Raw genomic sequence first — 26,473 nt, forward strand, 5'->3', positions numbered from 1 at the left:
TTATTGCTTAATATTTTTAACAGTTAATTTAATTTTTCATGGGTGAAATAGTCCTTTTTACCTCCTGGTTATTTTATTCCTTTAATTCTAGCATTCATGACACTGAATTTTAAGGGAGGGGAAAAGTATTTTCTATCCATCTTTACTCACACAGTGGACTACAAAAGAAGAGGGAGGAGAAAGAGCAGGGCGTAGTGATTCCTTCTTTCATTTTTGTCTGAAAAGTTATCCAAAAGTAATTGGGAGTGAAAGAGGAGCAAGCTGGAAACCCACAAGAAGAATCTGGCTTCAGGGAATATTTGTATTTGGCCAAAACAATGCTTAAGAAAATTTGAATTCATATGCCTTCAGGTATGTACCACATCCTGACAACTTGGAACTGCTGACCAAATTATTTTACTGGCCTGGCCTCTGAAAGCGTTTAAATTTGAGAAACCCCATCTAAAGGCACTACTCACAGTGTGCACTTAAGGAGATGCTACTGGTATTTAGGATGGGACAACTCATTGTTGTGCAAGACTGCAGAACAAGTGCATTGCAGAAAGTTTAGCAACCCTCGTACTCTACCATGAAATATTAGCAGGTTCTCCCTTCCACGTGGCAATCAACACCCTCCTCACCACCTCCACTACACACACACATCTCCTAATATTCTACTACTTCTGGGGATAACTTCTAAACATAGTGTTTTTGAGAAATAAATTTGGAAGTAGCTCTTCCCCCCAGCACATCCAACATAAAGAAAATGGCTCAAAAAAATACACTAAATTTCAAAAGCATCCAAAGGTATACTCTATTATCAACTTGAAAATAAAGTTAATTTTGAAGCAGAAGTATAAACTGGCCAGTGTTGCTTTATATTTTAGTAGAATACGATGAAAGATGTGTTTGGTTATCAAGATGTCCAGGATATCTGCCTAATATTGGATTTTGTTTGTATCTAAGATGTATTGCCCCAAAGTTTAAAAGTTTTGAGTTCTAGAATTCTTATTTTTGCAAATATCAATATTTGTAAAGCAGGTACATACACAGCTTATTTTACTATATTGGTCAAAATAAAGGTAACATAGGCAGGTAAAATGATGATGTTGACCATGAGCTATTTACATTTATTTTCATACATCTGTTACCTGGCTACATTTCCTTTTTCCATCTCTTGGTCCCTTTGTTCTTTCTTGCCCTGGCCGACACTTGGTGTCCGTCCCCTGTGCCAGGGCCTCCTTTGCCAGTGAGCTGTGGTTTTTAAGAAGATCTGATGCACTTACTATGCGAATCTGATCATGTGAATCTAATCCTTTACTATGTTATCTTTGATGGATAATGAATTTGCACTTGCCTCCTGCATACCAGGTCTTAACCTTCTAAGTCGCTAGTGATGGAGATTTTAGGTACTCTTGTTCAAGCAAGCAATGGGGATATTCTGAAGTGTCAGGATTTCCAGAAGGCCTCAAATTCTTCTACCCACTTTTAGGCCCAACTCAACTAGACACTAATAATCATGAACAGTTCTTATTGTATCTTTCACTCTTTGGGCTTAGTACAGCTTCTCAACTTTTAAATCTTCTAGCTAATTAGAGGATTGAGAGAAACAGCAGCACCAATGTAGATTTTGATGGCCACTCCTGGCTTCAGAGAATTTGAAGACACGTGTCATCCTATATGCACTTACTTATGCTCTTGGCCTTCCTTTTCCCTACATGAGACTTTTTCCTACGTGAGTACCGTCTCTTACCCTAATCCCTCTTATAAGGTCAGGACATTCTAGAGAGTATTTTTTAAGCTTCACACATCCAAATTTGAAATTGAAATAGCTTCCCCACCCCCTGCCAAAAAAGGGATAAACGCTACCTGTTATTTTTTTTTTTTTCCTCAGGTTCTCCTACAATCCAGTGGACATATATCTGATCTTGTGCAATAAAAAATTCAGTATATTCACTACTCGCATCATAAAAGTTATCACCGTATGTCATAAAGTTAAGGCAGGGTGCGATCGAGCCTTTTAACTCTGTAAGTTTTGCAAACATTAGATCCCGGGAATATGTGCATGGATTGGTGACCCTGAAATATGACACTGCACAAAACTATGCAATTGTGTTGCCTTTCAGGACGAACAGCTGAGTTCGTGAGATGAGCATAAGAACTGGATGGCAGAGCTGTTTGCATTCTGCTCTGCCTTGCATAGCTCTGTGGCCTTGAGCAAGTCACCAAACTTTCCTGAATAGCTGTGACCTTATGCATAATTTAGGGATTATAGTATCTACTTTACTGAATCTGTGTGAGGAAGAAATGAGACACCATAGGAGGCATTTAATAATCTTTTTAAAGTTCTGGGATACACGTGCAGGTTGTACAGGTTTGTTACATAGGTAAATGTGTGACATGGTGGTTTGTTGTACCATCAACCCATCACCTAGGACGTTCAATCATCTTAAAAAGCAAGAACTTCTCTTCTACAGAAATCTAATTGATAGACCCACTTTTACTTGAGAAGGAAAAGGTATAATTTGAGGGTGGGCTAAGCCTGGGCCTGTTGCCCCCAGCCTCTTCTTGTTCTTTTCCCATTCAGAATCACAGGGTTATGGGGATGGGTGGGGGAACACCCCTTCAAGCTGTGTCTTCTGAATTCCTCTGTCTAGAAGTGGTCATGACTTTCTGCTGTTGTTAATTTCTGGACTGCCTCACTGTCTCTTTTTGGATTCTTGATTCTTCCACCACTTGTAGAGCCAATTTCCTGCATTAAAGTCCCTCTTTTATAAATACTTGAACTGGGTTCTGTTCCCTTTGTTTGACATTGACTGATAGAGTAGTTTTAGAGCAGTATTAGAAAGACCACTCGCCAAAAGAATTTTCCCAATACTGGGTGCAACATTAGAAAGCCATTCCATTGGGTCCTTTTCCTTAAAGTGGGAAAGTAGACTATTACTAACAGGGAAAGCTATATAGCATCTTCACAACTCTTATGTTGTCCATTCATCCATCCATCCACCCACACACTGAATATTGTATACCTATTGTGTGTTAGGAGCTGAACTAAGTGCTGGGCACACAAACTAGACCCACAATGTGTCAGGCCAGGTGATTTCAAGGAGCTCAAATTCTAAAGATCTAAAGGGCAGAGTTCATTTACTTGGAAATCAGGAGTGATCACGGGAGTTAGGTGCTTAGTGCTGTACTTGGCATACAATCTCAGTAAGAGACTTCGGCAGATCACGAGGTCAGGAGATCGAGACCATCCTGGCTAACATGGTGAAACCCCATCTCTACTAAAAAGAAAAATACAAAAAATTAGCCGGGTGTGGTGGCTGGCACCTGCAGTCCCAGCTACTCGGGAGACTGAGGCAGAGAATGGCGTGAACCCGGCAGGCGGAGCTTGCAGTGAGCCGAGATCGGGTCACTGCACCTCTAGCGGGCGGCAGAGTGAGACTGCATCTCAAAAAAAAAAAAAAAAAAAAAAGAAATTTCTTGTTCCTGTTTCCACTTTCTACCTCCCACCTCATTAATAAACTGAGGTGAAGTAAGCGGGCTGGCCAGGAAATATTATAACCATCCCATAAGCAAAGTACTAAATTCAGAAGAGTTATCTGCCTAAGGGTGAGTGCTCTTGAGCAGCAGCATCTGTAGCTGGTCCAGTCTTTTCATCAGATCACAGTGCTTCATCGACTGCTTCATTCGCAGTATATGTGCTAAGAAATGTGTGACTGAGACCAGGCACAGTGGCTCACTCCTGCAATCCCAGTGTTTTGGGAGGTGGAGGCTGGAGGATTGCCTGGGGCCAGAAGTTCGAGACCAGCCTGGGTAACAGCATGACCCCTGTCTCTACAAAAAAATTACAAAGTAAGCCCAGCATGGTGGCACATATCTGTAGTTCCAGCAACCCAGGAGACTGAGGCCAGAGGATTTCTTGAGCCCAGGAGTTCCAGGCTACAATAAGCTATGATTGGTGCCACTGCACTCCAGCCTGGGTAACAGCAATATCCTGTCTCAATCAATCAATCAATCAATCAATCAAAGAGATGCGTGACTGGGGGCCAAGGAGGAGACAGCAGAGAACAGGAATCCTCAATTATCCTCCCTTCCTTTCCAAGTTGTCAGAAATCCTTATCTCTCAGCCACAAACACTCATCAATGAGCTTCTTTGAATCCTAGATGCTTTGAGGGTCAGATAAGGGCTGGCACCTACCTCACAGGGTTGATGGAACCATTAATGCGGTACTATTTCAGAAACATACTGTACACTTCTATCACAAATCACAACATAGAGAGATGGGGTAACAGGCATGGTTTTGTGTGAGCTCCAAAAGCTGGGCAGGGTCTTAACTAAGCTCAGTTTCCTGTCTGTGAAAGGCAACTAGCACCTGTCCTGTCAACCTCACAAGGTTATTCCAAGGCCAACAGAAACAATGCTTTGAAGATGGCCAATGTCTGTTTTAGTCCCATTGCAAATCTACCGTGGTAAATGTATTCCAAGCATAGCCCAGTCCCATAGCTTTAGTAATACAAGTCAGTTGTGGAGACTCAAATAAATTATAAAACAGAACATAAACTCCACGTGGTAGAGAACTGTGATGCTGTGTGGCCTTACTGCACAAACCTTGTTTTGTTCCCAGTCTTTATTATAATTTCCATAATCATATATATGCATAAAAGCAGATAAAAGGGAAAAATCAACAAGAATAGCTAACATTTATTCAGGCTTTAGAGCATGTGCCAGACAGTCTCCTAAGCACATTCTCTTATTTAAATCACATACAGCAACTCTATGAGGTAGGCACTATCATCATCATCATCATCTCCATTTTACAGATGAGGAAACAGACACAGAACACAGAGAGGTTAAAGTGTTCTCTCAAGGCCACGAAGCTAGTGAGTGGTAAGGCTGAAGGTCTGTTAACAACTAAGAGTGCAATCAAATCCACCACCAAACCTAAGGGGGTTCACAGGCGAAACTGATACGTCCGACTTTGGCGAGAGATCAGTGTTAAGAAATGACTTCACACGCCTTTAACTGTCGCTGCAGGCACCTTTGATTGGAGTCATAACTTTACTTCAGAGCTGGTGCCTTTAAACATCTCTCTGGCTGTCACCAGTTATTCTTTACCTCCTTTTCCACTTTTACTTTCTCTAGGCAAAGGTCGCTTGGTGCTTTAACCAAGGTGATTAGGGTAATGACGCCTGAAGAACACCAGGCTTCCCCCTCTTTTTACGTGATTACCGGCAAAGCTTCTATGTAAAACTAGAATGTTCACTTAAAACCATGATTTTGGGTATTATTTTAAAGGACTCACATAGTAAATTATTACGTCCAAAGGAAAGCTAAATCTGAAGAGCTCGGAAAATGAAGAAAAGTGATGTGTCTGCGAAAACAGTAGCAGAATATCTTTTTAAAAAAACTTTGTTCCCTCCGAGGCTGTAATTTGACTGTTCTCTTTGGCAAGGCTCCAGAGACAAGGCCAAGTCCCTAATTTCTTTTTCTCTTCGCCCCCTCCTCTCCACCTTTTTCGCCCTCAGGGCAGAGGGGAGGCGGGACGAGCGATCCGCTGCTCTGGCAGCCGAAGCCGGCGTCGGGGCGCGGGGAGGGGCGGGCGGGGGCGCGGCCGAGCAGTGGGGCAGAGCCCGAGGAAGAGGAAGTCGGAGCCCGAGCCCGAGCCCGACGGCGGCTGAAGGGCGCTCCGGCAGCCCGAGCCGGCGCAGCGCAGCCTGCACCTTCTCCGCCCGACCTGCGAGCGCCGCCCGGGCTTGCGAAGCCGCTCCTTCCCGGGTAAGCGCCGGTCAGTCCCGGACGCCCCGGGGATTTTTCCAGGGATGGGAGGGGGGACCCGGGGATCTCCAGTTGGAGCCCCACATCCGCAGGTGGGGCCGGGCGAAGCGTGGTACCCGAGCCCTGCCGACCCCCTGCGCGCCCCTCCGCGGTGGGGACAGAGGGCCTTGGGGGACGCCGCGCGGTGGGGACGGAGGGCGCTGGGGGCACCGCGCGGGGGGACGGAGGGCACTTGGGGGTGCCGCGTCTCGGGGGTCGGGGTCAGGTCGGGGATGCTGCCTGCCGCCGCCCCGCTCGGGGTTCCGCGCCCCCAACTTCCCGGTGCTCTTACCCCTCCCCGCAGCCACAGCGGCTGCAACACCAGCACGCAGAGGAATTTCTGCGAGCACCCGGGAGTTGTGGCCACCGCTCCCCTACCCCCGACTCGGCAGAACAGCCCCAGAATGGGACCTCACGGCCAGCCAGCTGCGTCAGCTCCCCAACAGCGAAGCCGGGAGCCCGAGGACCCGGGGACGCGCGGTGGCGGCGGCGGCCGAGCAGCTGCGGCGCTTAGGGCTTGGGGGCGCCCCCATTCTGCAGACGCGCTTTTCGGGGGGTGGGGAGTCGAGAGCCTGCGGCTCTTCCGTCACGGGGTAAACGGTAACACCTGGGCGGCCGCGACTCTGCGAGCGTTCTGGCCTCGGAGGGCGGCAGGGATCCGCGGTGATGCCCGAGCTCGCCCCTTTTGTGTCCTTGCGGTGAGCCCCTTCCGAAGCCGGAAGCTTGGGGACTCTCTAACTGGGAGAACTGCGCTCAGCTGGTCAATTCATTCCGCTCCTCGGAAACAATGAGCTGGATCCTTGACTTGAATGTGCTGGAGGAGTGGGGTTTGTAAGCCGGCGTTTCATCCAGCTCTGGTCCTCAAGGCGCCCTTTGTACCACCCGCAGGTGGCCCAGGCTACTGCACGTATTTTCGAAATCACCGAGTGTGGGGGTTTGGGGCAGGCATCACCCTGCGAGAGTTTTGAACAGATTGGGTATAGAACTATCTTGTGTTTTGTATTTAGACCGGGGGAAAGACTAGAATGTTAACTCGAGGTCCAGTTTGTTATCTAACAGAATTCCGGGCCTAGATAGATCCTGTGATGCGGTACAATAACAACCAGGTATTAAAACCGGCATCTTCTGGCTTCTCGGATTCTGTAGATGGCATACTTCTAAAAAATGTAGAGATTTTGGATTTTGATTAAATTGCTGTGAAAACGTTTCCAAGCTCATCATTTCAGGAGATCAGAAAACTGTTCAAACTCTAGCTTTGCCCTGTGGGACCCTGGGCAAGATATTCGCCTGTAGTCATCTTGGCTGCCTCCCTTATAAAGCAGTGCGCACGAACCAGATAGCTTCTACGGCCGCCTGCTCACTCCTCATCCCCCTCCCAAGCCCCTACCCCTGTAATTTGGTCTACAATATTTAAGACAGAGAGAAAAGTAATGGGTAGATGTTTGACTATCTTAACATTTCGAGTCTGGCTTCTCAATTCCTGACTTGACTTTTTGTCTCATTTGAGGTCCCAAGTCTAAGCCACCAAACCACCTGACTAAAGAAACTTTTTTATTCAGAGTTCTCCCACCTCCCTGGCTTCATCCTCAGATAGGTCATCAGTAGCAGTCCACAGTCAACGGCAATGGCTGCACGACCTTCCCCATCCTTGTGTAGCAGCCCCCCAAGTCCTCTGCTAAAGGGCAAAGCAAAGCAAGAATAAACAGTTACCTGGCGATCAGATGCCAGATAACTGCCCCGATTCTGCTTGTCCTTGGTGGCATTTTCCTGCTTCCTCTACCCTAAATGGGCACCCTGAATTCGGGGCACCAGCTTCCTTCAGTGCCTTTAATATAGATGACTGTCACCAAATACAGGCTTAAATATTTCAGTGAGGGATTCAAGCTGTAGTTCAAAGAGGTTAAATGGTCATTTTTAAAACAAGAGGAAGTGGCAACATAATTTTTGAAAACCAAGAATAATCAGTCCTATGTTGTGTTCCCCCTTTGCGGATTTTTCAGTGATTTAATTAAGATCGAATGGTTCATAGTCTGTTCCATAAATATGGGAAGTGCTTGAGTAGCACTAAATCTCTTGAGCCCTTCATCAACCAAAAGCAATTCCTGGAGCTGTTATCTTAATGGTGGCCATTCACTTTTTTGTAGGTTTCTTCTCCTCTCCACTCCTTTCATTGCTGGCAGTTTATCTTTCAAGCATTTGACATCTTTTAATCCTCCTGCAGCATGATTAAGTCCCTGGAATATTAAACTCAGAAGGGCTCTTGGATGTCCTAGTCCAGTCCTACATCTTAAAGATTTAGGAAGTCTGGTTAAGATCCAGTGATCTAGAATTAGCCCGCTTGGGTGATGCTCACCTCTGTGTCTCTGTAGCTTTGAGACCTTCACTTCTTTAAGGAAATTATTCAGATGTGGATTATTTCATAACCAGGGAAAGTAAAAATCATAGTTGGTGTCTGTCGGTTTTCTCACCTTTCCTCGTTTTCACGCCTTTCCTCCTTTCTTCTCTGCCCTTGTCTCAAGTTATGCCAAGGATTAAATGAAATGATTCGTATCAGTGTTTGGCACATAAGGTGTGCTTTCAAGATGATTGTTGATAAACCAAGTCCCAGGAGTATAAACTTCCGTGATTCTGCAGAAGTTTATACATAGCTCTGGACTGTAAGAACTGTGATTTAACCCAGGTTCTCTTCTGTCTCCCCTGCCCCTCTTGAACTGCACTGCCTAAGAAATGATGGTTGCATGGAGATGTATTTTTAATTAAATGTAATGTATTTTAAGAAATGTAATGTATTTTAAGAAATGTATTTTAAGAAATGTAATGTATTTTAAGAAAAAATAATAATCACTTGTCTCTTTTGACTTAGGAAAAATATGGTTTCTAATGCAAAATGTTCGTGTATTCAGGCAGGGATAGGAATGAAAACATTTTCTAGACAAAGACTCTCTAAGCAACCTCATGCTTGTGTGTGGCAAGGCATCTCAGATATTAATGTTTCATCACAGGCTTGCATCAATCTTGCTTGATAAAATGAAAAGCTGACCCCAATCCATTCGGTCATTCAGAGTCATGGGCAGTCTGTGCCAAGTAGAATTTACTGATAGAAGAGCCAGCTTTCAAGTGATTAAGAGATGACTACATCTTCAACTTTATATTGTCTATGCTGATGAAAAGCAACAGATGCTTTAGCCGAGAAGATAGAAGTATATGGCTAATCACCTAGCGATGGGGCCCAGGTTTGCTATGGAATACCTAGGCCATAGCGTATCTAATGCTGCAAAACAGCTTCAGGTATGCCTGGGTGATCTCCATTGATTAGGAGTTGACTGTGTATCTAGAATAGTTTTCATGTTTGAGTCTGAGTTGAGTACATATCTTTTCAATTTGTAAACATAAGGTTACCAAAAAAAAAAAAAAAAAAAAAAAAAAAGACCACTTTTTCTGATGAGATACAAGCCAAAGTAAAATTTCCACATCTAAACATCCTTCTTTGCTAAATATTGAATTACCGTTTGATGGAAAGCTAAATCCTGCTGGATTCATGGATCCACAAATCCATAACTTTCCTCTTCTTTTCCCCTCCCCTCATGGTCCTAGAGGAAAGGCAATTTGAAGAGTGTTAATGGTAGGCTAAGATTTTTAAAAATTCCATCTACACCCACTTGTAATAACCTGATGGGAGGAGAGTCAGGGCTTTCACTAGGTCTTTAATTAAGAAAGTTGTTTTGGTAAGCTTTAAATACCAGGGTGTTGTGAGGCCTCTTAGCACCAGCACTAGGAAGGGCAAACCCTTTGCCGTTATAGCATTTGGCCAAAAGCTAGCAAGCCTGTTGATGTGTAAGAAGGAAATTTTTTTAAAACATCAAAGAAAAATTTAAGATAAGCATGAGTCTAATAATAGCTAGAACTTTAGTATTCTCGTAAGAGGAGTTATTGATCCATAAATCATCATAGTATAAAATGAGCTCTAATATTTGAAGTAGGTGAATAGATCTAGTTCTCTGGGTCTAGTCACATTGAGCACCAATTTAAATGGTCTGTGACTGTCTAGACATTGAAAAGGACATATAAAGTCCTAGGTGGGGGATGGCAAGTCTTTTCCTGTAAAAATCCAGGTAGCATTTTAGGCTCCACATGTCTCTGTCATATACTCTTTGATTTGGGATGAGGGTTGTTTATTTGTTTACAACCCTTTAAAAATGTAAAAACCAGTCTTTGCTCACAGGCCATACAAAAACAGACTGGATGTAGTCTGCAGCTATAGTTTGCTGGCTCTGTTTTAAATGAACTATTCTGTTTTGTTGTCCTTCAGTATTTCTGTTGAGACTCAAGATGACAAGTTTCATTGGCTCTATCTACGTTGACTCGTCATAGACTGACTTATAATCAAGATCACTTCGTCCCTCACTTTCCTAGTCACCTTTTTATATTTTCCCTTTGCCCTGGGCTAGAAGTCTCTGTTAAACACAGCCATCAGTTGACATAGAAATGGCAGAGCCAAACGTCAACATTCTGCTTCAAGTTAGATGCTGAATGGGGGAGAGAAGCTGGACTGGATTGGGATAAAGCCCATGTTGACACAGACCACAGATGACTCCTATGAAATGAGGCCCAAACCCCTGAGCAAGGCACCCACAGCCCTTGTACCTACTCTTCTCCCGATACCTCTTCATATATACCCTATGTCCTTGCCATTCAAGATAACTTGCAGAGCCCTGGGTGGGCCGCACTCTCTCTCACCAGTGGTGGGGTCATTCCACACAAAGTTTAAATATCTGTCTCTTCCCTGGAGCCCTTCCTCATTTACTGGACAGAGATGCCGGCACCTCCATCTCTATGTTTGCACAGGAGCTTATAAATGAAGCACTTAGAGGTCTAGAGAAATGTGACAATTCCCCATTGGCAAATATTACCTTTCAAAAGTGGGGGAACAGTTGTATTCTTCTTTGTATAATAACTTCATCTTGCTTTACATCTCTAAACCAGCCAGAGAATCAAGCACAAAATAATTCCAGGGCTTTGGACGCGATACACAGTGTAGCAGAGTACCTATGTGTGTGGGCTTTGAAGTCAGGCTGAGCTGAGCTCTAGTTCTTTGCTTTCCCACTTACCTGCTGCAAGTTCCCTATCTGTAAAGTAGGGAGTAAGAATGACCTTTCAATTGCTAGGAATAAATGGGATTTCCCTCTGTAAAGCATTTAATTCAGGGTCTGACATGTAGTAATTGCGCAATAAATGGTAACTTGTATTCATTCCAGAGCATTTATTGAGAGCATACTATGCCTAGGATAATTCCTGACCAATACAAGAGATGATCTCCATGGAGATGTGATCGGTAAGGTGGTGGAGACTCAGAATGATGGATGGGCTGCCTTTGATTGGTGGTCCAGGAAGCCTCCAGGAGGAGGAGGTGGCAACATTTAAACTGAGACCTTGATGATATTGATGAGTTCCTCTTTCATCAGATCTAGGATACCTTTGAATTATTTCAATTTTTAATGAAATATACAATTTTAAAATGTACCACTTTAGAATGTACCACAAAGAAAGAAAAACTACTGTCAATAAAATTGGCACCATCTACTGTAAGTTGCATCCATAAGTTGTGAAAAATGTGTTTTAGCGTCAATGAAGTGTGTTCATTGTATTTGTGCTCAGTAAATACCCACTGAGTATATGAGTGTTACTCTTTGGTTGCATACAACATTCTGCTACCACACTGTGACTGAATTTCTTTCCTCCGTTTCTTAGCTCTGGGGTGTTGACTTAGACCTGAGAAAAATAATAATATAGTACCTACATAAAAGTATTGCAAGGCATTTATCATCTAATATATTTTTAAAAATAGTTTAAAACATTTGCTTTGGCGAAACCTTCACTTTGATTGCCAAAGTGTGTCAGGGAATCCTGTTTATGTGAAATTGGCCTACACATAACTTGTGTAGGAGTGCAGTTGAGCAGCTCTTGCAGCCGGATAATTCCTTTTGGCAGCTGTCGGCAGAGATGTGTGAAACCTTAATGCACATAAATGCCATCCGAAGGGCAACAAAGGCATTACCTCCAGTCTTCTTTCTGTTTTCTAGATTTAATTTAACATAAGTACTCCTTCTCTCCTCTCTATCCCACGGGCTGACGTCCCTGTGACCCAGTAGGTCCCTTGGAACAGTGAAATGGAGGAGGCTGCGTTTAGATCCAACCCCCTTCCCAGCTCTGGCAAGCCTCCAGCTTTTCACACTCCAAGCTGGGTTCTCTTCCAATATTTCCCCACCCTCCTCCCTGTTTAGAGAGTAAAATACTGCTGAAGTCTTTGCTTTTCCTGACCACCCTCTAAACTCTGAATCCTAGTCAAGACCTGTTTTCTGCGCTCACTTTGGAGCCTGTTGACCCTCTCTAGCTTTTCTCTTCCTATCCAAATTCCCTTTAACTCCTCAGTTTCTGGATGATTCAGTGGAAATCTTGATAAAGCTTGGCTGTTTCTGGCTGTAATAAAGTGTGCATTCATGCTGTTTTGATTTTCAATTCAGCATGTCACCCAAGCCCCTGGCACTCAGCAGCACTCGGGGGCATGCTGGCTCACATGGTGATTGGGCCCTTCTGTAATCTGTTCCTTTGGGGCATTCTTCAGCTCCTCCCACCCTCTCCCAACTCTGCTGGTGAAGCCAGAGCAAAGTCCCCTTCCTGCACCCTGTCTGACAGGGAGGCTCAGTCAGCACTTGGCCAAGAGGGAAGGAAGCAAAGCATGGACCTGTTTTTCTTCCCTCCAACTTCTCGTGTGATTAAAGGCCCTCGTGTTTTAAGAGTTCCTCAGAACAGACACCAACTCTGGCTGAAATTGGAGTCTTTGGAAACAAGTAGAAGCAAAGGAGAAGTCATTTGTAAGCATTCCAGGGATGCATATTAACCATGGTCCAGCCTTAGCCAGGATGATTTAAGGCCATCTCTGACCTGTGACTAGCAAGCTGGTTGCAGCAGAGGGAGTATGGGGAAAAGGTGAGGCCGCATGGAAGAGCTGGTGAGGCTGATCCCTGGCCATCACGGAGCTCAGCTTTCCATGGCTGTGTGATTACAGACAGGCCTCAAACACTGACATCTGCACTTCTGTGGTGTGCTGCAGAGAGAGGAAAAGCTGTAATCTGAGGCATAAATATACGATCCTGTGTGTTCCCTCTAACCGTGTAACCTACTATTAGTTTAAGCATCTATGTCGTGCTAAACTATCAGAACTGCATCAAAGGAGGATATGGTGGTTGTTCTGAAACAGCTTACAGTTTCAATATTCAGGTGTCTCCCACTTTTTTTAAAGTTGGAAACAACTAAAGGTGAATGATGCCATGTGAAGGTCAGAGTCAAGGATCTGGGATTACTGAGTGGGTGGTAGTGGGGATATTAGAGGAGATGCAGGCTTTAAAGGTTTATTGTTTAAAGGAAAAGCTTTTCCTTACATTATGCGTTTCCCAACATATGTGAGAGTTTTTAGGGAGTTTCTTGATGAGGAATAGGCAGGGTGGGGCTATCAGGGTAATGAGACGGTCAGGGAGCAGATGGGAAATGGGTGCATGGATGGGCTGATTAGTATTGGCTCTCTTGAGGAAAGCACTTTGGGAAATATTTGGAAGCTTTGGGAACATAGTTCATGGAGGAAAACCTTGGTGGTCTTGGCTTTTTTCCATTTTTCAAAACTGTCTATATAAGGTAAATGCTATTTCCCCCTTTGACAATTGTTTAGATTCAACTCAAAGGAATATCATTTCATTGCAATACTTAGTGATATCTGACCTTGAAGCTGAAGCAGCAAGGACAGAAATATGAAGATAATGATTTTGTGCATATGGAACCCTCGTGGTCCACAGGTGTGTCCCATCCCAATGAAGTATTTTACCTTTAGCCACTTAGAATTCAGATGGCTTCATGCTGCTATATAGACACATGCACACGTATGTTTATTGCAGCACTATTCACAATAGCAAAGACTTGGAATCAACCCAAATGTCCATCAGTGACAGATTGGATTAAGAAAATGTGGCACATATACACCATGGAATACTATGCAGCCATCAAAAAGGATGAGTTTGCATCCTTTGTAGGGACATGGATGCAGCTGGAAACCATCATTCTTAGCAAACTATCACAAGAACAGAAAACCAAACACCGCATGTTCTCACTCATAGGTGGGAACTGAACAATAAGATCACTTGGACTCAGGAAGGGGAACATCACACACAGGGGCCTATCATGGGGAGGGGGGAGGGGGGAGGGATTGCATTGGGAGTTATACCTGATGTAAATGATGAGTTGATGGGTGCAGCACAGCAACATGGCACAAGTATACATATGTAACAAACCTGCACGTTATGCACATGTACCCTACAACTTAAAGTATAATAATAATAAATAAATTAAAAAAAAAAGAATTCAGATGGCTTCTAAAAGCATCCTTATTATGAAACACTCTGATTTTTCTTTGTTTCTTTTTAGAACTTATCTGAAAATGGAAGCAAATATTATGAAGTTCTGAGAACTGAGCTGTGATGAGTTCCATCACAGCAATGACTTTCAAAATCCAGAAAGCCCCTAAAGAACAGAAGGAGACTGGTTTTGCCTTATGATCTGTCATGTATCAGAATGTGATACTGTCCAATACTATAGTTTAAGACATTTCTAACTAGGGAGTGAACAGGTATTTATTCTTCTTACAGAAGTAAAGAAGAGAATACATTTCTGTACTAGCTAAAGTCATAACAGCTAGCAATAACTATTCTAAAAATCTCCCTGGTTTTGGATTACTAATATATGCAGAAGATATGCTTGGCAAATGTTCAGAAACTATATGCCATATCTTTAACGAGAAATTATTACCTGATGCTTCAATATGCATAATACAGACAGCAGTTGAACCTAATATTTTCTTTATTTGCTTACCTATTATAGTACTAGTTCAAGTTGGTTTCTGGGATATTATGAAAAAAATTTTGCACATGGAAAAGATAAGTTGGTTTTTCTAAGATCTGAATACTCAGTTGAAATGCGGGAATAGTGTAAAAATTAGGCAGTCTCTGTATGTTATTTGGAAGTTACTTGAAAATGCCTTCTAAAATGGGGATAAGATGATACAGTAAAGACGTTGTGAGGTTTAACTGCTTAATATATGGATGGCATCTAGTACACAGGAAGCCTCTGATAAATAGTGGGTATCTTATTATGTTTACTGATTGTCACACATAAGTTTTATTCTCTGTTACTAGAGGGCTGGAATAATAAACCAACATGAAAATAATGGGGAAAAGCAGTCTAGGTGTTAGAAGAAGGACTTTAAGTTTCCTGAGGCAAAAGTCAAGGGTGAGAGGGGGCAAGGGGAACACATTTTTGCTCGACTATAGTAGAGACCCAATGTTCATTACACTTGGGAATTGAGATTAGAATTAGTTTATTCAACATATGTCCCTTTCTAAGTTCTGGAGATTCAATCTTGAACAAAACAGACCAAACCTAGAATGAAGAGGAAATCCTACATATAACAAGTACTTTGAAGAAAATTACACAGGGAAACGGGGTGGGGCACTGTATTTGCTTGAGTGGTCAGAAAGGCCTATCTGGAGAAGTAACATTTCAGCCAAGGTTTAAATCATAAGGAGTGATCTTGAGAAGATCCAAAGGAAGAACATCCTAGACTGAGGAAGAGAGTTAAGTAGGGCAGGCCTTGGAGAGAAATAAGCTCCATGAGTTCTAGAAAAAGCAAGGCAGCCAGTGCGTGTGCACAGAGGAGGAGCAGTAAGCAGGAGATGAGGTGGGAGAGGCAGGCATGGCTGGGTTATGCAGGTCTTTATAACATCAAAGACCTTTGCCACAGCTTGGCAGTGCGATGCAAAACCACAGGAGGGTTTGAAGCAGGGGAGTGACATAACCTGATGGATGCCAAATTACCACTCTGCCTGCTGTGCAGGGAAAGAGCTGTCATGGAAAGTTCTGGAAGCAGGTAGAACTGTTGGGAATCCATGCATTGGTACAGAGAGGGAGGATGGTAGCAGAGGAGGTGGTGAAAAATGCATTGGTTCAGAAATGGCATATGGGCCAAGACAAGGCAGCCCCAGGAGAAAGAACGTGTGGGGCTTGGACAGCGTAGCTACTGTTGCTGGCTCTGCCCCACCTGTTTGCGGTCTCTGTTTCCCACTTCCAGCATCCTCTCTCCTTTAGTTCCCCAAGAAAAGTACCCAAAGCAGCTCATGGCTCTTGGTGATGCTGTGAAGCAATGCGGGGGGAGCTCCCCTCCCCATATGCACCTATAAAGCAGGTACGCCTTCCTTTCAGTTCCCTGGCATCCTGGGTACCTCTATTCTAGCTCTTTTCCTTCTCTCTCTCTCCTCTCTCTCTCTCCCCTCCGCCCTAGGCTGGAGTGCAGTGGTGCAATCTCAACTCACTGCAACCTCTGCCTCCTGGGTTCAAGTGATTTTCCTGCCTCAGCCTCCCGAGTAGCTGGGATTATAGGCACCTGCCACCATGCCTGGCTAATTTTTGTATTAGTAGTGGAGATGGGGTTTCACCATATTGGCCAGGCTGGTTTCGAACTCCTGACCTCAAGTGATCCACCTGCGTTGGCCTCCCAAAGTGTTGGGATTATAGGCGTGAGCCACTGCACCCGACCTATTCTAGCACTTTCTATGTGTTATTTTTTGTAACCATTTCGTTGTCCACCTTCCCTCACTAGACTACAAGCTCCTTGATAGCAAGCATTGGAACAAAACTTTTTTTCTTTTTACTAGTTGAAATTAGCTTTAAGAAATTTAAATTTTAAAAAAATCACAAATTAATTAAGAATAGTAATTCTGAGTAGGTAGCTAAATATTTAAATAGGAAAGAAGAGGAAGGAAAAAAAGAAGAGGAAGAAAAGGAAAGCAAAGGAAAAAGAAACCCGCTGGAGCAGTTCAACAGGGCCCTGGGTTAAAAGGTTTCTTTAGAAAGTGTTTTTGTTTGAATGATTTTCTGTCATGGGAGTCGAGTAGCTCCATTGGTTTAAAGGTTTTATAGGTCTGTAATAAATGTGGGGCTGTGTAATATCTATGTTTCTTCCCTTTCACTGGTTTATTGTAGAGTTGCAAACTCAACAGGGATTGTGTTTATTCTGAAACAGATACAACTGTCAAATAAATTGTAGAGGTAAGAAGTCTCTAATATTCCAAACCATTTGAGTGTTAGGCATTTCTAAATAGGATATCAGCCCTATTCCAAGCCTGCAAACGTACCTTCTGATGTATTGGCAGGGCATCATAGACCTTTGGGTAAGGTGGGAATCACCTGGGCACATAGATCATGCCATACTCATCCTTCTGTTCCCACTAGAGAGCATGGGAACTGGCACACCACTGACCTTTAACCAGTTGTTTGACTTGAATTTCAGACCACTTCTTTATGTCTACTGTATAGTGGAATTTGCAGATCTGATGTTCAATGCTAATTGTGTGGGTTCTGAATGAAAACCTTACTTCTGGTCTACCAGCTTAGAAATGAAAAAAAAAGTCTGAGAAGTCTGTGTTCGTTATGCTCATATTCAGAATGTAGCACTCCTGTGGCAAAAAGACCCAAAACAAACATACAAACAAACAAACAAACAAAAAAATAGCTAAACTGCATTGTAGAACATGAAGTGGTACAACAATTGCTCTGCGATTGTAAATCCAGTTTATTGAGACAGATCTCCAAAGAGCCCCTTCATATTGAAAAGGAATGGATTCTGGTGGCCTAGTTTTAGTTACTGTGCCTATTAGAAAATAATCAAATGGTGGCCAGGCATGGTGGCTCACGCCTGTAATCCCAGCACTTTGGGAGGCCGAGGTGGCCGGATCACCTGAGGTCAGGAATTCAAGACCAGCCTGGCCAACATGGTGAAACCCTGTCTGTATTAGAAATACAAAAATTAGCCAGGCATGGGGGCAGGGGCCACCAGGTGAGTCAAGATCGCACCACTGCACTCCAGCCTGAGTGACAGAGTAAGACTCCCATCTCAAAAAAAAAAAAAAAAGAAGAAAAAAGAAAATAATGATATTTCTCATAGAATATGCTGATTTAACATTTCTGCTCAAATAGTGAGGCCCTATTGTGTTTCAAAATAAGTCAAGAGAAAAACTCTGAAATAGGGTTGGGGATTTATCTATTTGGCTTTTGCACAATTGACTCAAAGTCACCACCCATAACTGGACTCATAATCTCTATTTCCAGACCTACTTTCAGCTTCCTGGTGTTGTTTTTCCTCCCCCTCCTTTTCTAGTTCTTAGTTAATAGCACCACAATTCAGTGGTCACAGCAAGCCATTTTCCTTCCCTTTCCTGCCTTGTCCAGTCAGTTAGCAATAATTGCTTGAATAGTTCTCAATCTATGTTCACTTATTCAAGTCTCCTTCCCAACCTTTTAGACTCTTACCTCTTGCCTAGACTTTTGGAAGAACTGCTAAGCCAGTGTCAATTGATATATTAATAACTAGAACATGAACCTGACATTGAATGTGTGTTTTTTTGTGGGGTGTTTTGTTTTGTTTTGTTTTTGAGACAGAGTTTCTCTCTGTTGCCCAGGCTAGAGTGCAGTGGCATGATCTCGGCTCCTTGTAACCTCTGCCTCCTGAATTCAGGCGATTCTCCTGCCTCAGCCTCCCAAATAGCTGGGATTACAGGCGCCTGCCACCATACTTGGCTAATTTTTGTGTTTTTAGTAGAGACAGGGTTTTGCTATGTTGTCCAGGCTGGTCTCAAACTCCTGACCTCAGGTGATTCACCCACCTCAGCTTCTCAAAGTGTTGATATTACAGGCTTGAGCCACCACGCCTGGCCTGAATGTGTTTTAATGAACACTTCTTCTAACAGCTCAACCCAAAGGGAAAAGTGAGGGTGGAATTTAAGGTAGAGATCAAAGTCCCTTTAGGGCTTCCCTGGTCACATTTGTTTCTCATACCTCACCAATCCATAGAAAACCTCATAGGCTCTACCTCCAGCATCCAGATTTATACAACTTCTCATGGTCCTCGATCCAAGGTCCCTCTTGGTCCAGTCCACTGTCTTCTTTTCCCAGTTTATTGCAGTAGGCTCCTCACTGGTCTCCTTACTTAGACCTCACCTACTACCAGCCAGAGCAATCCTTTCATATGTCGGTTAGCTCAATCCATTCTACTAGTTTCTCATCTCAGAGTCAGAAGCAAGTCCATGGGGTAGCCTGTGAGACCCTCCCCGCTCTGGCCCCTGCTCTGCTGTCTGGTTCTCTCTGATCGCATCTCCTGCCCCTCTCCTGATACTCACTCTGCATCAGCCCACCGGCCTCTCTGTGGTTCCCGAGTACTCCAAACAAGTCCCAGCATCAGAGTCTTCTTATTGCCTCAGCCTGGAATGTTCTTTCCTAGATATCAGTGTCTTGCTGTCTCACTTCTTTCAGTTCCCTGCCCATGTGTCCCCTTATCAAAGAAGTCCTACTGACCATACTTTATAACGTGCAAACCCCTGCACCTTGCAGGTCAGATCCTTCTTACCCCACTCACTTTTATGTATAACATGTATCAACACCTAACCTAGGATACATTTGCTTAGTGAAAACAGACTTTGTGTGGCTATGATATTTCCAGTGCCTTAAAATAGTGCCCAGTGCAGAGAAAGGCTGAAACGCTTGTTGACTAAATAAACATCACTTTGGCAATTGCCCTGTCATGATCTGAGTAAGTTATGATTGTCTGATTCTGTGATACCAAGTTCTAGAACAGAGAGCAGCAGCCTAAGTGCTGTGGGTGCGAGGGGAAGCAGTAGAGAACCTTCACTTTCTTTTTCCATCCTTGCCAGCACTCTCCTGGCTTCTGAAGAGGCTTCCATGTGAGGTCCTCCTTTGAGGGCCGCCGGGCTTCTTGGCCTCAGTGTCCACTCTCCAGTGCCGTCCTACCAAGAAAGCCTTACTCATCGCTGTCCCCACATCTGCCCTCTACTCCATTCAGGTTACTCCTTCTTACTCTGCCTTATTCCTCTCTAGTATCCTCCAGCACCAAACAGCATCTCACAAATGGCAGACACCAGAAAACATCAAGCCACTGGTGTATTTAGGTCTGCATTTTTTCTGGTTTATCCAAATGCTACTTATCCATCACAGTAGGCAGTATGGTTTGATAGTTAAACGTTGAGACTCCGGAGCCAGACTAGGTGGATTCAAGTCAGCTTCCAGCATTTAAGGTTCTCATGACTGTGGGCAAGTTATTTAGTCTCTCCAACCCTAGGAGCATAATCTTACAGATGATGGAAACAGCCCAACTTTCTGCGGTTATAATGAGGATTAAATCCAATCATTCTTTAACATGCTTGCAGAACCTAGTCCTAACTAACATATAGAAAAAGTTAGGTAAATGTTAGCCATTATTTTCATCAGAGTTTCTTTAAAAGTCACATCTCGCATGAAGCTCAAATTACTCTCTTCCTTCTTAGAAAATTATGTATCCTTTAATTACCATTTTATTCAGTTACTTGTAATATTAATTCCTTCTCTAATATAGGTTAACCCATCTGTGCCTCATCTTTATATATAAAATAAATATTACATGCACATAGAAAGATTTATTTATCCACCCACCTCTTAGCCTTGTCCACCTCTCTTTCCTGGTCTGTTTTTCTGCATAGCACTTATGTCTGTCTGATTGACATGCCATAAATTACTGTTTGTTCAATATCTCTCTAAGCTCCTTGAAGGGAGGAATTCATCTTCCAATGAAGGAAATTTCCAAATCAACATAGGTAGAGAAAATAGCATAATGAACCCCCACATACCCATCTTCCAGATTCAACAGTTATAACCATCTTACCAATCTTGTTCCATTGGTTTCCCCACTCACCTTGCTCTTCTGATTTGGAGTATTAAAAGCAAAAAATCCCAGGTGCCATGTAATTTTGCCCACAAATACTTCAACATGTATTTCCAACTGATAAATCTTCTTTATAACTACCACACAATTAACACCTCTAATAAAAATAGACCAAAAAAGATTTTGGTCTATTTTGTTCACTAGCATACCCCAAATGCATAATAGGCACTGCAATATTTAAATGGATGAATGAATGGGTTGTATTTTGAAAGTTTATTTTTGGAAGTCAGCTCTACAAAATATTATAAATGCTGATTGTGATCTTGGACTCATAAAAGAAAACCCACTTGACTCATAATGTGGCAGAGATGTATGATAGCTCTAATGTTTATGAGTGCTATAGAGCTAACACCTTGAGAGCTCTAACTTGGCCTAAGCTATCTTTGAACCTGACTCTGTTGCCTCAGAAGGGTCTGAAATCCCACCTCTCCTCCCCTTCTTGAACAGGCAATGAAGGTCACATAGTTCACACTCACAGAGTTGGAGGGACTCTTTTGAGTAGGAACCGTACTATTTACTAGCTAGTTCTTCATCCATAAAATGGGGGATAATTATAACTACTGTACAGGATCATGATGAACATGTAATAATAATGGAGAAAGTGTTGCACAGTGCTTGGCCTTTAGTAGCAGTTTTATGGACAGTGGTGGTCTTTCCACTGTCACCAAGTCACTGTTGTTGCAACCAAAGCATGAGTTCCCAAGACACAGGGGAAGGCCCCGATGGTTGGGTCAAAGGGCTACCAAGCAGAAGCTGGTCCTGACATCTCCCCAGGCCTCCCAGACCCTCTGTCCACACTCCTGGCTCTCCCTCACTCTCCCTCACTCTCTGTCATTCACTCTTTAGGGTTGACTCTGCAGCATTCCTCACTTTTGCTGTGGTCTCCTGCAGAATGGAAAAGTTGTGTTACAGTCTTACTTATGGTCAGTGCACCACCCTTCTGAGAGTTTTTACTGGACAGTTTGTACTGCTATTGAGGAGACTTAAACAAACACATATTCTCTTTTGAGTCAATATTAGGGAAAATCAGTCACATGAAAATCAAATGTTGTGCTATCCTGTAAGTTTGGAGGATTGTATCACCTCTCTAAAATTAGAGCTGTATTCCTAAAAACCCCCAAATGAATGACTGAATTACCCTTTAGATTCATATCCAGGTGAAATTGTTGTCAGGCACATTGGGCTCCTTAATAAAATTTTGAGGTCACACGTAGTCATCAGTAACACATTGGCAAATCATTTCTCTAAATCAGTTTAGATAGAAGGTTTGTTTTTCCCGTCTGGCATTCATCTGATGCTTAGAAATGCCTTTGCGACTTCATGGTTTGAAGAAGTTGCTCTGTATTTCCAGGACCACACCTTGGTCTGAGGCAGATTATCTGGTATTTGAGATGAATAAAGCTCTGGATAACCTATAACCTCAGCAGAGCTCAGTCCCCCTCTATAGCACAGAGGGATTCAAAGCATTAGACCAACTCTGATAACTTTCTACTGGAACATACACCATTGAGCTTTCTTCTCTGGTATGTCTGTGGCCCTACCCTCAAATGCACCCCAAAGCCAGAGTTCTCTGTTAACTCTCCCTTGGCCTTCTTTACTCTTCCAAAAGCCGGCACCTAGTTTATTTCTCATTTTCCTGCATTGCAGCCCGTTCATCTTTCTAAATCTCCCCAATATAAATCTTATAACATGTATTGATTTAAATTCTCATAACAGAAAATACCATACATATGTAAAATCACATAGGCTAGAATTTCCTGCGAGAAGAATCAGATTGAGGAGGGATTTCAGTGGCTGAGTCTACTCTAAAGAGTAGAATGGAAATTCTACCGAGGAATAAGCAGACTGGATATGAGGACAATGAGGGTAACAGAGAGGGGAGGAGGTAGTTAGGAAGCTTTACCTCTGGTTCCCATTAGCCTCCTGCCTTGCAGTTTTCTGTTGTACTAAGAAGTAGCAGATGCTCTACTGATTGGTACAGTGGTGTTGATAGCTTACATTGACTGAGCACTTACTAGTCCAGGTGATGTTCCAGAGGCTTGGCATATGTTTACTAATTTCATGCTCGCAAGAACTTTGAATATATGCAGTTATTTCCATTTCACAGATGAGGAAACTGAGGCAAGCAAAAGATGAAGTAACTTGTCCAAAGACACCCAGCTAATCAATGGCAGTGTTGGGATCGGTGCCCAACACACTGGCCCCAGATCTGAAGCTCATAGTGTACATGGTGTTATGAGCTAAGACTGCAAGTGAGGAAAAAAACAAACAGTGGTTGAAAAGAGAAATTCCCTTTTTTGCCCCACAGATCTTAGTAGCTCCAGGGCTAGTATAAAAGCTAGTATAGGTGGTTCTCTACAGTTAGAGACCAAGTTCTCTTATCTTATTGCCCTGAAACATGCCATCTTTGTTACAGGCAGCTACATACCTAGTTAAAATTGAGGATGGTATTGTTGTGGAAGGAAAGAGTAGCTAGCTGGCAGACCACTCACTTGGGAAGAGAAAAGGGAGGTACCATTAGAAGATGTGGCAGTTGGGAGGGAGGCAAGGATGCCTTTGGCCAGCATTGCTGAACTGTGCTGCTCATGTGCCTTGCAAAGCTGGGGCTCACATTGGCTACTAAAGTACTTGATCAACTATTGAGGTGTCTTCTCTAGAGAGAAAAGCCGTATTTAAAATGTTTTAACTTTTGGTGGAATGCCCCACTTAAGTACAAATAAATACTAGAGCTAGTATTTAATTAACAACTGGGCATTTCCAAGAAAGATTTCATTTTGGCAAGGGTTGTTTACTGAAAAATTCAGAAGCATTCTCCTCTGGAGAGGAAACTTCTAAAGATGTGAGTCTTTAGGTTATCAATCTTTCATGGTGACATCAGGAAACCTGGAAAACTAATATGCACTACTTGCCTGCTTCAGCTTACTGTCTTGTAAGAACATGTTCATCTCACAAAGAAGTGTACTAATCAGACTCCTGTTTGAAAGACTGAATTTATTAAAGAAATTATTGAGGTTGCAATATTCTCAATCTATTATGATAAAAATCACTGGTAAATGCTGAAGTTCTAGAATTATGACCTCAGTTGAAGGAGATGTGATTTAAATATTGAGAAGATTAAAAAGAAAATCAAGAACTTGGAATATAATGATTTTTACCACCATTAAGAATTTGAAGAAGTGTAATTAATGTAAGTTGTGTATTTTCAGATATTTAAATTCTGTGAATTTTCTTGCATTGCATATTCCTAGAGAATTACAGGAAATCCTTTGTAACAGGGTATCCTGAGTTTGGAGGATTTGTTAAGTTAAAAAAACACTCATTTGGTGGTATGCTTCTGGTGAAGATTATAGAATCCATTATGCTTCACTGAGTTTGAAGAATAACAATCACTTTAATCACACTTGTTTTCATGGAGGCCCAGAGAAGAATTAAGAGACTTCCTTTCTAAAAAGTTTTTGCTAAGACAGCGCTTTTATCCTCCAGTTGAGTCAACGGAATTGTTGTTTCTATTGGAATTTCAAAATCAAACTTGATGTCCTAGTGAAATTTAAAAGTAAATTGATGGGAAGTAATTAACCAGTTAATTATGAGTGTGGCAGAATGCACTTGTACCTTTAAATGTTTTTAATGACCTCAAAAGGTTGGAGACTTTTAGAAGAAGACTGTTAATGTCATGAACCTTTGGAAGTAGAGACCTCCAAATCTCCTTGGCTCTGTTTCCCATAGAGCTCTGTAAGGTTTGGGGCTAATTTGAAGGTGTTTATCTCTTTCCAGCTGCCGAAGAAAGTTGAGAACAGTGATCCTGATGGTGAGCGGTGAATACAGCTGCCAACTGCTCTAAGTCAGCTTGTGAAGCCAGGCAAGAGAACCTTCACCAGGGCTTAAAATGCAGAGGATTTCCTTCCATTCTTTGAGGAAGTTTGACAGACAAACCTATTGCAGCTTATTGATGGGCATATCAGCAGCCATTGTTTTGTGTAAGGCCTGGGGTGTGGGAACAGGTCTTAAGGGGAGCAAGAATACATTGAAACACAGGAGCAGTGGAAAGCTTATATGATGTGTACTGGTTAATGTTTAACAACCTACTGGAATAGAGGTGGGAGATTCAGCGTGTGGGTATGCACACATGAGCCATTACATATACGCACATATACATATAAGTTTATTATAAATTATGCTGATAGAATGTGTGATACAATTTGCAAATAATAATTTATATTGATTCTCATAGAAGCTGTTGTTGATGTTTGCAAACTTTTTATGTTAGTAACCGACCTATTAACAGGTGAATGTAGTTTTGACACGAATATTGTTTGATATTTTCTTTTACATGAATGAGTAAGACAAGAGTGAAACAATGAAGATGTCAGAACTTTACTCATTTGTCAGTGACATGAGTGATCCTCTGCTGAACTGAATGATTGTTTTTGAGTGCTGGACGAATATTTTGGCTTTTTCTGTGTGTGCTATTTATACAACATGGTGGCTACAGACACAACACATTTTTGTGTTTAATCTGTATTATTAACATGTTCTCCGGGCCTGATTCGTAATGTTTGCCAATATCCATGGTGGAAATATTCCCACTGTGGCTGATATCAAGCTGCCAGTGTGACATTAAATTCAGAGTGGGGAAGAGATGTGCAGTATTGCACCGTTTGTCTAGTATCTCTACCACATAGATGCAATAGATGTAAATAACCCTAAGAGCATAGATAATAGTAAAATGCAGGGAAATAATTAAGAAGTGATGAGTTTGGGGCATTATACCTTTGTTTTTATTAGGATTTATTTAATTTTAAATGTGTATTATTTTACTTTTTAATAATGGCTTTAACACCTGGCTTACAAAATTTCTGACATTTAACAATTGGCTCTTAAGAGTTGGTACAGAAATAAAAGGGAAGAAATGATGGAAAGGGAAAAACAGGCTAGGTGCTGTGGCTCTCCCTCAAAATCCCAACACTTTTGGAAGCCAAGATGGAGAGGATAGCTTGAGACCAGGAATTCAAGACTAGCTCGGACAGCATAGTAAGACCCTGTCTCTATAAAGAAATTTTTTAAAAAAATTAGTTGGGCATGGTGGCAGTAGCTGTAGTTCCAACTACCCCAGAGGCTGAGGCTGGAGGATTGCTTGATCCCGGGAAGTCAAGGCTGTGGTTACCTATGATTGCACCACGCACTCCAGCCTGGCCGATAGAGTAACATCCTGTCTCTAAAAAAAGAAAAGAAACAGTTCAGATTTCTTTAGGAACAGATCCTAGACAATTTGACTCAAATGATGGCCCTTTCTCAAAATTCGACGAGAGATCCATTTGAGCTAGAGACATGTGGGTTTAGGGGAGGGCGTTCAAAGGTCATCTGAGTTCTGTACTCAGTTTCTCCTTCCAGTGGTCTCCTTTGCACTTTAGCACCCCTGCCTGCATTCCCCTTTCCCACCTCCGCACCTCCCTGCCCTCTGTCCCATAAATGCTGTCACATTCTTTCATTCTCCCTTCTTCTGCCTTGTAGAGTCTTTTTAAAGTATTCTTCATCGTTGTGTCTTCCTGATGTCCATCATCCAGCTCAGGAAACCAATGACTCTCCAAATTCCTACTCCCTTAGAGGGCAATAGAAGCTCATACAACTGGTCATGGATGTTTTTCCGACACAGTTTCATTTGAATTAATTGAGTGTTGACTGCTTTATTCCTGATACCCACTGAGATGCTCCATGCCAAGGGAACAGATGATGAAGGGCATAGAAGGCAGTTTGGGAGCAGGGAGCTTTTGCAGACATAAGGCAGCTTTTATGGGGCAGGAGTGAGA

General features: G+C 42.6%; 1 protein-coding gene across 12 annotated transcripts in view; it reads left to right on the plus strand.

The window, feature by feature from the left end:
• Window positions 1-5,630: 5,630 nt before the first annotated feature.
• The window catches only part of PLEKHG1 (pleckstrin homology and RhoGEF domain containing G1), a 244,030-nt gene continuing 223,187 nt past the window's right edge, over window positions 5,631-26,473 (plus strand). For 8 of the 12 annotated variants that reach the window (XM_074037246.1, XM_074037256.1, XM_074037259.1 and 5 more), the window contains exon 1: window positions 5,631-5,758. The gene's annotated coding sequence lies outside the window, so the exon portion shown is untranslated. Of the gene's footprint in view, window positions 5,769-26,473 lie in introns of all 12 variants that reach the window. The other 4 variants (XM_065543587.2, XM_074037250.1, XM_074037248.1 and 1 more) reach the window with 1 other exon arrangement.

Source organism: Macaca fascicularis, chromosome 4, assembly GCF_037993035.2.
Source record: "Macaca fascicularis isolate 582-1 chromosome 4, T2T-MFA8v1.1".
NCBI classification, from domain to species: Eukaryota; Metazoa; Chordata; class Mammalia; order Primates; family Cercopithecidae; genus Macaca; species Macaca fascicularis.